Source organism: Ornithodoros turicata, chromosome 3 (assembly GCF_037126465.1).
Source record: "Ornithodoros turicata isolate Travis chromosome 3, ASM3712646v1, whole genome shotgun sequence".
NCBI lineage: Eukaryota > Metazoa > Arthropoda > Arachnida > Ixodida > Argasidae > Ornithodoros > Ornithodoros turicata.
Window position 1 is genome coordinate 10,117,535 of NC_088203.1, and position 8,829 is coordinate 10,126,363.

Below are 8,829 nucleotides of genomic sequence, written 5' to 3' on the forward strand. Positions count from 1 at the left end.
TATTGCGTACGTTCCTTACGAGTTCCGAAGATACCAAGAATCACACGTTGCCTGTTTCCAGGAAGAGGAAACCTCTCTGGGGACACTCTAGAGCAGCGTTTCCCAAACTTTTGGCGGTGACGGACCCCCGGAAGCGATGAGAACCAATTCACGGACCCCCCCCCCCCCCCCACACACACAAATATACCGGGATACGCGCTGTGTACACTGCATTGCAGACCGCGTTTAATATGCGCGACAGGGTATATTACAGGGTATACAGGGTACGCAATTGCATGTTTGTCTGCTCCGTTTCGAGCCAAGATGCCACTGCTACGCCATTCCGTACTTTTTCTTCGATGGTGTACCGCTTGTGAACTCTCAAGATTGATAATACCAAACAGAGGTATCATTTGTAGTGCCACCATCGCTCCAAGAGGTCCGCAGGCTGCCAAATATAAAATGCGCTAAACACAGGAACACTCTCAGTCAGTTCGAACTTGAAGCAAAACGTTGTGACGCACTGTATTTCCCATGCTAGCCAGTGCATAACCAGCAACCTCCTCAGCTGCTGCGTGCTTTCGATACAGCTTCAGAAACGATTTCGGACTGGTTTCTTCTTCTTATTTGTATGTGTATGACGCGGACAAACGTGCATTGCAGGACTTTTCTATGAGAAATTAGAAGCTAGCCATTGAAGCATGCTTGTAGCAATTTTGGAAGTTATGGGTCTTTGGAAATCGGGCAGCATGTACGAGCGCGTGTTTGTGGGGACGAAAATCCTCACTGAAATGTGAGAGACGGTCGCGGACCCCCACGGACACTCTCGCGGACCCCCAGGGGTCCGCGGACCACACTTTGGGAAACACTGCTCTAGAGGACAATAATGACTGCACAGTGCTGAACAAAAGTCTATGGCGAATTCCTTCTTCAGCAGCTTCCACACTAGCAGCGAGTGGACTTGTGCCTAGGTAACCCAGTCACGTGTTTGCACATCCGTACGGTCCCATTCGCCGTTAGTGTCACTCCGTGTCACTCCGAGGAAGGAATGCTCCGGAGCGTGTTCCGTAAACTTTTGTCCAGCACTGTCCGTCGTAACTTGCTCTATATGAAAAACGGTTTATGAGCTTCCCTTCGGCGGCCTCTTCTGGCCTCTGTTATGTTATTTGTGTACGTTAAAAGTAAAAGTGTTAAAAGTACGTTTTCTTGCGCATACATATACGTTGTACTCTTCGATGGCAACTCTTCTCCTCAAAGTAAAGGAGAACCAGCTCGTTAAAGACGTCTTCGCTATAGGATATACCTGTAGTGAAGTCCTAGTAGGCTTTTTGACTAAAATTTCCTGCAACTGGTAGGTATGTCCATTTTTACCCGTTTCCACTTTGCAGCGCATTTCGCAACATCCATGCCGCCTGCAGATACATTTTAGAGAAAACCGAAAAGAATATATCGGTTCAACTGTTTGGTTACCGGTAACCGCATATATTAAAACTGCTAATCCTGTAACCGAAACCACTATTCAGAGTTCTGACACTGAAACGTCACCGAACCTGCATTCGTCTCGGTTTCAGACCTGATTTCAGCATCTGATTGCAGGGAAATCACATTGCGTTCATCCACAAGAAATGCACGTACAAACGTCAAGACTGCCAGGTGTCTGGAAAGGAGACACGCACTGATAGGCTTTACGTGCTGAGAACTTGCAGAGTCACCTCGCCGGCGCATGGACGAACCTACGAATATCCTGCTGCGGGAAACACATTTACAGCTGAATGTCGCCCCCCAAGCAAGACACACAAGAATGCACCAGAATCCTCCCCCCCCCCCCCATCGAGTAGAAAGCGCTTCGGTTGCCCCACTTTGAGAATATGCCCTGGTGTCTCAGCCCACATAGGCTACTGTAGAAGCACACAGGACGCAATTTTACACCAGCGTTGTATTTCGAACCTCGCCTCAATCGCCGCCGTCGTTGAGGCGCCCCAGGAGATCGTTCCAAGAGTTCCCAATGCTAAAATATGTAGATATTTTACAGTGATAATCAGTTTCACTTTTTTTTATTTCGAACTTCCTCTCTCTCTGCCGATAATTTACGCCCGAGCAAATCTTAGGCTCCCTGCGATGGCCCTTACGGCTAACCTCTCGCTAAGCCCTGGGCAAGTGTGCACTGTGACGGAATGCATTTAAATGACTTCACCTGCAGAGGACCTCACGAAGACGCACAGGATTGCTCCGTTAGCACCAGCACTAATGGTGGAAGTACAGATGATGATATTCACTGGTTTCATTGTACATCTACATACCATATCAGATCAAGGTGCTAAGGGTAGCACCAGGGGATGATGATCGATAGATCTGCGACGCACAACAGGGATTGTTTCCGTGTCCTGGTTTCTCCTGACTTCCCAACAAATCTTTCTTGCACTCGATCCCCGAAAGAAACGATGACTTCACTAACCGAGGCAATTTGAGGAAGGGCACGAAGAGCGCTACATTTCTTTTATGTCGTCTGTGCTGGAGTCATTTCTGAAGCAGGTGCTGACCCATAGACTGGCAAACACTAGGGAGTTTTAGAAAATCGTAACCGCACTCCGTCCTTCGTTCACAAAGACGCGTATGCCTCCCATTTACAACAAGTCCCCAAGCAACACAATGTACTGAATGTCGAGTGCAATAGGGGTGGACGTGCAGGTGGAAGGCCTTGAACAGAATCGTGACACTAAAGAAAATTGATGAGACACATACTGTCCACCCCTATTGCACTCGACTTTCAGTACGTTGTGCTGCTTGGGTATGGATGATGGTTGACTAGGCGAAGATACGCAATCGAGTTACTAGTGCACGTAAGTACTGGCGTAAAATGCACTAAAGTCCTGATGGAACAAGGGGAAGCGCGAACGACACATGTTCTTCCTTTTAATTATATTGACGTATGGCATCGTATACGTGCTCGTCAACTGGCGGCCGGTAAGCTCCACATTCGGTACTGCTTTGTCATTTGACAAGCAATGCCAGCACGATTCTTTTGTATACTTTTTTTTATTCCACTACACTACTTTTATTATTAGCTTTATGCGATTATCCAACTATAATGTATAATATAGTACACGTTAGTATAGTAGAACGTGGTCTCATTCAGAAAGTATTTTGGTCTCTGCTTGGTCCGAGCACAGTCAGTTCCCGCAAAGAGACCAATCTGAAGAAGAAGTAAAAAAGGCCAATATTTGTAAAATCCCTATCGTCGAAAATGAAGGACAAAATCCTATCTTCAACAACAATTATATTGTGACGATGAAGTCTGGAGGTTTTCCACTCTAGGAGTGGGACGATCCGCATTGCTAGGGGGGTGTAATGGGAGTGGTGACGATGGTGACCGGAGTGACGATGGCGATCCTGACCGTGATGGTGGGAATGTCCGAGGGAGCTGTCGGTGTCACAATGAGTCCTTGAGGCCAGTCGCCTAAAAAAATCAACTGCATGACCTAAAGCTGTGGTGTCCCAAGGGCCCAGGATGCACGACAAGTCAAAGGGGCGGCTGCCAAAGTTGGCAAGCTGTGATTGCAGTGCACGCCTCTCGTTGATATAAGTCCGACAACGGAGGAGTAATCCTATCCTATTCTATTTTCAAGTGTTCTTTGTGTGATGCGAACTTGAGCGCCTCTGAGGGTATGCCGAATTGACGCGCCTCGCAAGAAACACGACATAGAGCACGTCCTCCTCAGGTGCTCCACGTATGCCGACAGTCGCAGGACACTAGAAGCAATAACGAGAGGATAGAGAGGTAGCAAGCGAGCTGGTGGAGACTAGGGGACAAAAAACGACAGACACAGACAAGGTCTCAATTTGAGACCTTGTTGTTTTTAAGTTATGGAACAAGAAGCAAGTCTGGGTCGCCTGGACGCCCGGTCATTCGACCTTGTAAAGCGCCTTGGTCATCGGCCATTCAAACATCAAGCGGCTGCACTGAAAGCGCTCCAACGTTTCCTTGATCTGGTCCTTCGTTCGTGACAAGTGTTCGTATCAGTTCGGGATGTTTGTCTCCCGCCACCCAAATACTGGGGTTTATCCTTTTCTTTTTCTTTCTTTTTTTTTCAACACGCGGCTAAGTGGTCAGGGGTAGCCAGTCTGACTTTGTCGCGACTAAAATCCCCATTATTTTTCCGCTCTCCTGCCATGCCGTCTCGATAAAATGCTGGCTGCTAATAAATGTTATACTTACGATCACGTGTTAGATGCCGTTTATGAGGTCTCATAGCTGTGCACGTCCATTGGTTTGAAAATGACAAACCGCATGCGACGTCACTGGGTGAGTGGCCCTGAGGTACCACACTTTACCGCGCATATGGATATCTCTAGTTACTCCAGCGAAACCACTGAGTGACATTACTGCGTCTCCCGACTACATGAACTATTATTTACCCGGATATCAACCATTCCAGCCCCGACACTCCAGGTTTTCTACTGATAAATTCCACGGTGACGGCACACCGGCTAGCCGTCCAACCAGAACGCGGGAATAACGCGAGTCTGTACTTCGAGGAGGAAGCAGCGATCACGAAAAGTTTACTTTCTGCAATTTATTCTGCAACATGAATTTTGACCGATTTATTTGCAGGCACACCCCAATTTGTACTCTCAGTGGAATTCGCCATATATCCCCACGAAACGGGAATACAGTTCCCCATGCACAGCTGCAGACCAGGGCCCCGATCTTCAACTTTCACATAGCGATCGTTGTAGTCATATTTAAAGTTCGCGCGCACCAAAGCCGCTTTGATGGGCTCGCGCGAAAGCTCGTGGCGAATCACGGGCCGAAGTGATGCGTTTCACGCGCGCTATTGGGCAACGATAAGTTGAAGGTTGGGAAGACTACATTGAGAAGGTACCTTACCTGTATGTTAGCGCAACATTCTAAATCTTCGTGTGGACCTGAGCACGAGTTCTTTCAAACCCGGCTGGAGCACTGCAGCTCTTTCTTCATAGACAGTCGCGTTTCTTTTTTTGGCGGTGCAAGTCTGCCAAGCGGTCTTCCCATAAATGTATCAGCTGGTGAGTTTCATTTCCTCCCCAGAGCTGACGGGGCTTCGACGTCTTCTTCTTCGAAATTTCGCTCATCGTGCCGTGGCGGTGAAAGTTCAAACAAAAACAGCCGTAGACGAATACAAGAATATAAGAAGCGAAAACTATAAACATAAAGCAGGGATATGAAACACAATACGCGGACTAAATACGAAAACGTGCCTTGAAAAAAAAAAAAAAAAGAAGAAGCTTACAATAAATACAAAAAGCAGAAACCGCGCCCGAAAGTGTAGTCTAGTGCGAAATCCGAGTCGTTCACAGCGCATTTAGGGCGAAGACAATGTGTCCGAGAGTTTAAGGATCCGCGTCCCGACGGCCTTCGAGACTTGTATGTAGTTCCGTGGCTCTCCCTTCAAGTATGGCAATCTTCAGAGGCAAGATAAAAGTCGCAGGACAACACCACCCACAATCACAAAGCTGAAGTCGTCCGTCATCGGCGTACGCGGTCCCATTACAGTTCCGACCAAAACTATACTACGCGCGCTTTCATTACACTCCCCGTTGCACACTGGTCATGTTTCGAAATGAAGTGTCGCTGACGATGTACATGGAGAAGGAAAGCCTGTTTGCTTAAAAACCGCATTAAATACTCGCGGAAAGAAAACGCGTGACTTAGCTTGCACGTATCCCATTATGCGCCACAGTCTCGGAAATCCGACAGCCAATGCACGGGCTACATTCGCCGCTCACGGAGATATTCGTCTGAGTCTCCCCATTTCGAGAGCAAAGGGGAGCTCATGGGAATGACTCAATCCAGGGTCCTTCTGCAAGTTGTAGCTCCAATGGCAACGGCGACAACTGCAAACTGCTGCTTTACTCTTCGCTTAGCCAATGGGCAGCGTGGCCCATTACTTACCCGCAGGCCGATGTCATGCGTGACGTTGCATGAGAGCGAGGTGCAGGCTTCGTCGTCTGCTATTATGGCACGTTTCGACAAATTCCTTGAAGATGACTTCGTTATTTTGAATGAAACTTTGACAGTTATATGTGTACAGTACTCGTAAAGATAGTTCTAGCTAAGTTTCGAACCCCCCCCCCCCCGCCCACACACACACGGCTGTACGATGCCGTCCCTTTAAAACCGAAAGTTTTATAACGGTTATGCCCCGCGGAGTTCTAACCGTTTTTCACCTGTTAGTGATACACGTCGTTTTTGTTACTTGAGGTCCAGACATGTATTTCTCTACGTTACGCACAACGACGGGTGCCGTGTGCCAGTAACTAGCTGCAACACTTTTATTTTAGTCGGCTAGTAAAGCAACCGCAATTGCACAGTATCGTATTAACAGCATTACTACTTCGTACGCTGGCGCTTTGTTGAAGCCGCCCTACCTTCCAGAGCAGTCTCGTGGCTTCCGCCGTGGACGGGAACTGTTTGTCAGCGCAAGCTCGGGAGATAAGACCTTGTCACGTTGGCCCATGGGGTGCCCCAGGGGAGCGTTCTGAGCCCCATCTTAGTTAAGATTGGTGGTGGTGGTTGGTAAAATAACAAGGGGAGGTTGAATTCGCGCAAGCGAATTCTGCTACCCCCAAAAAAAGAAAGACGGTACACCCCAAAGCAGAAAAGAAAAAAGAAAGGGAACGGTACGATTGCACCACAGAATGTGCGAGCGCACCGCAAAAGCTCACCGGGGTGAGCGTCTCGACCGCGACAACGCAGGACAGAGCGCGCCGTTCACATCCGCCGTTAGTTAAGATTGTTATTGCTTGTCTCTGAGGATGCGTCGGTAGGAAGGTGGCTATATTCAACTGTGCTGATGGACATTTGTCTCTGAACCAGCGTTAAGTCCCGTCGTGCTCTCCAGCGACGCCTCAGACTCGCTCTCGACGATATCCAGCAGTACCAGTCACTAGCGGACTTGGAAAACTCGAGGAAAAAGACAGTAATACTCCCTTTTACGAGGCGGAACATGCGGCCCTTCCAGCTTTCTCTTGCTGGCATACCATTGAAGCACGTATCTCACCATAGGTTTCTCGGTTTTACTGTTGATGCTGGGCTCTCATGGCGGAAGCATATTGTAAGCTTGGAGATCAACATCCGTTGGATTGCGGTGATCCGTCCCTTGCAGGCATGAGATGGGGAAGCGACACGAGTTCTCTGTTAGCCGTCCACAGGGATTTGGTTCGACCAGCTCCCGTGGCATAGTGGTTAGGATGATCGCCTTCCACGCCGAGACTGGGAGGTGACACGGGTTCGAATCCTGTCACCGGCTATGCTGTCTGAGGTTTTCCCTGGGTTTTCCGAAGACTTTCCAGACGAATGTCGGCACAGTTCCCCCTGAAGTCGGCCCAGGACGCATACTAACCCCCCCTGTCCCCCACTCCTTCCTGCTGCGCTCTCTCCATCTGTCCACGTCTGTACGCCGCTCATAGCCACAGTTGCTTCGCGGCGCTAACAGGGAATTAAAAAAAAGTTTGGTTCGAGGGTCTCTCGCGTATATGAAGCCTAGCGTACCGCGTTTCGTAGTGAAGACCAGTGCCCCTCCGTGGTCTCCCAGTCACCCGCCTAACTGTTCCTGGCCTGCATGGAACGAAAAGGGATACAACCCCGTGTGTCGCCAATCGGCTCACCCTGGGCATGATGAATGACAGGTACACTGCGTCAACGTGGGTTTTCGCCGACGGCTCATCTACTCGGGATGGCTCGTCCTTGGCATTTGTCATGCCAACTCAGTCAGTCTCCTGAGGTCACCATCTTCCTCACGAACATCATCTACATGTGCCGAGCTCTACGCCATCCTCTTTGATATGCAAAAAAAATATTAGTCAGCCCATCTCAGTCCTGGGTCGTCTTTACAGACTCAAGTCCCGCGCTCCAGAGTGTGGCCTACTTGGGTATCCCCTCATCCGTTCCCAATGTGCCCAGTAAGGTAGTGTACCGCCTCAGCGGCGGTGAATCGCCCACCTCATCATCATCCAATGTATGTGTGTGTGTTGTACGCTGCAATGACGACAATGTAAGCTACGCAATCAGGCTTAGAATGAAAGCTTCTACAACTGTGTTGCAGACACGTTTGGTTTACTCGTTGTCAACCACAAATCCACGTTTTTCTTCGATTGTATTTTTTTAGTAGGGTAGTAGCACTACAAAACCATCTACCTTCTAGCGCAGAACGTCGCAGATATTGGGGACTGCCGTTAATGATTTCCTCAAATCGCTATCACTTTGTGGACAATGTACACTTCGCTCACTAAAACCTTTTACAGCCCTGAGTGTGTTTTTAAACTTTCCCATGGCGAACACCTTTAAGGGTGTTCCTGAACGCCATTGGAAAGGGTGTTCGTGTGGAGACCCTTAAAAAAAGGGGTGTTATTTCGGAAAAGCACACTTCCAATATGGATGTTACTAATAATAGATGCCAGCGTAGTGCATCATGCTGCAGTTCAACCAACTGTTGTTCTTGAGACGTGCGTAGCAAATCTCCGACGCTGGAATAAATTTTACGCCGTGCCGAGCCCGGATCAGACTTTCAAACTTGAGCACAGCAAGCCAACACGCTACCGATCGAGCTGCCGACGCTCGTACGGATGGTCCTGATTATGGGATACCCATTTTACAGGCGAATTAGTACACAATTTGCATGGAACCAACATATAGGAATGACAGCGCAGGTGAACAGGCATCCATAACGGAACTCTGATAAATATTTGACACATAACGACACCGACTGTGTTGCTTATTTGCCCCCTCAATCTCAGGGATCCGTTATGTATATTTGTCTCCACCCGCTCACGTCCGTTTCATCACCAGATCGGTGAGGAAACAGATCTGTG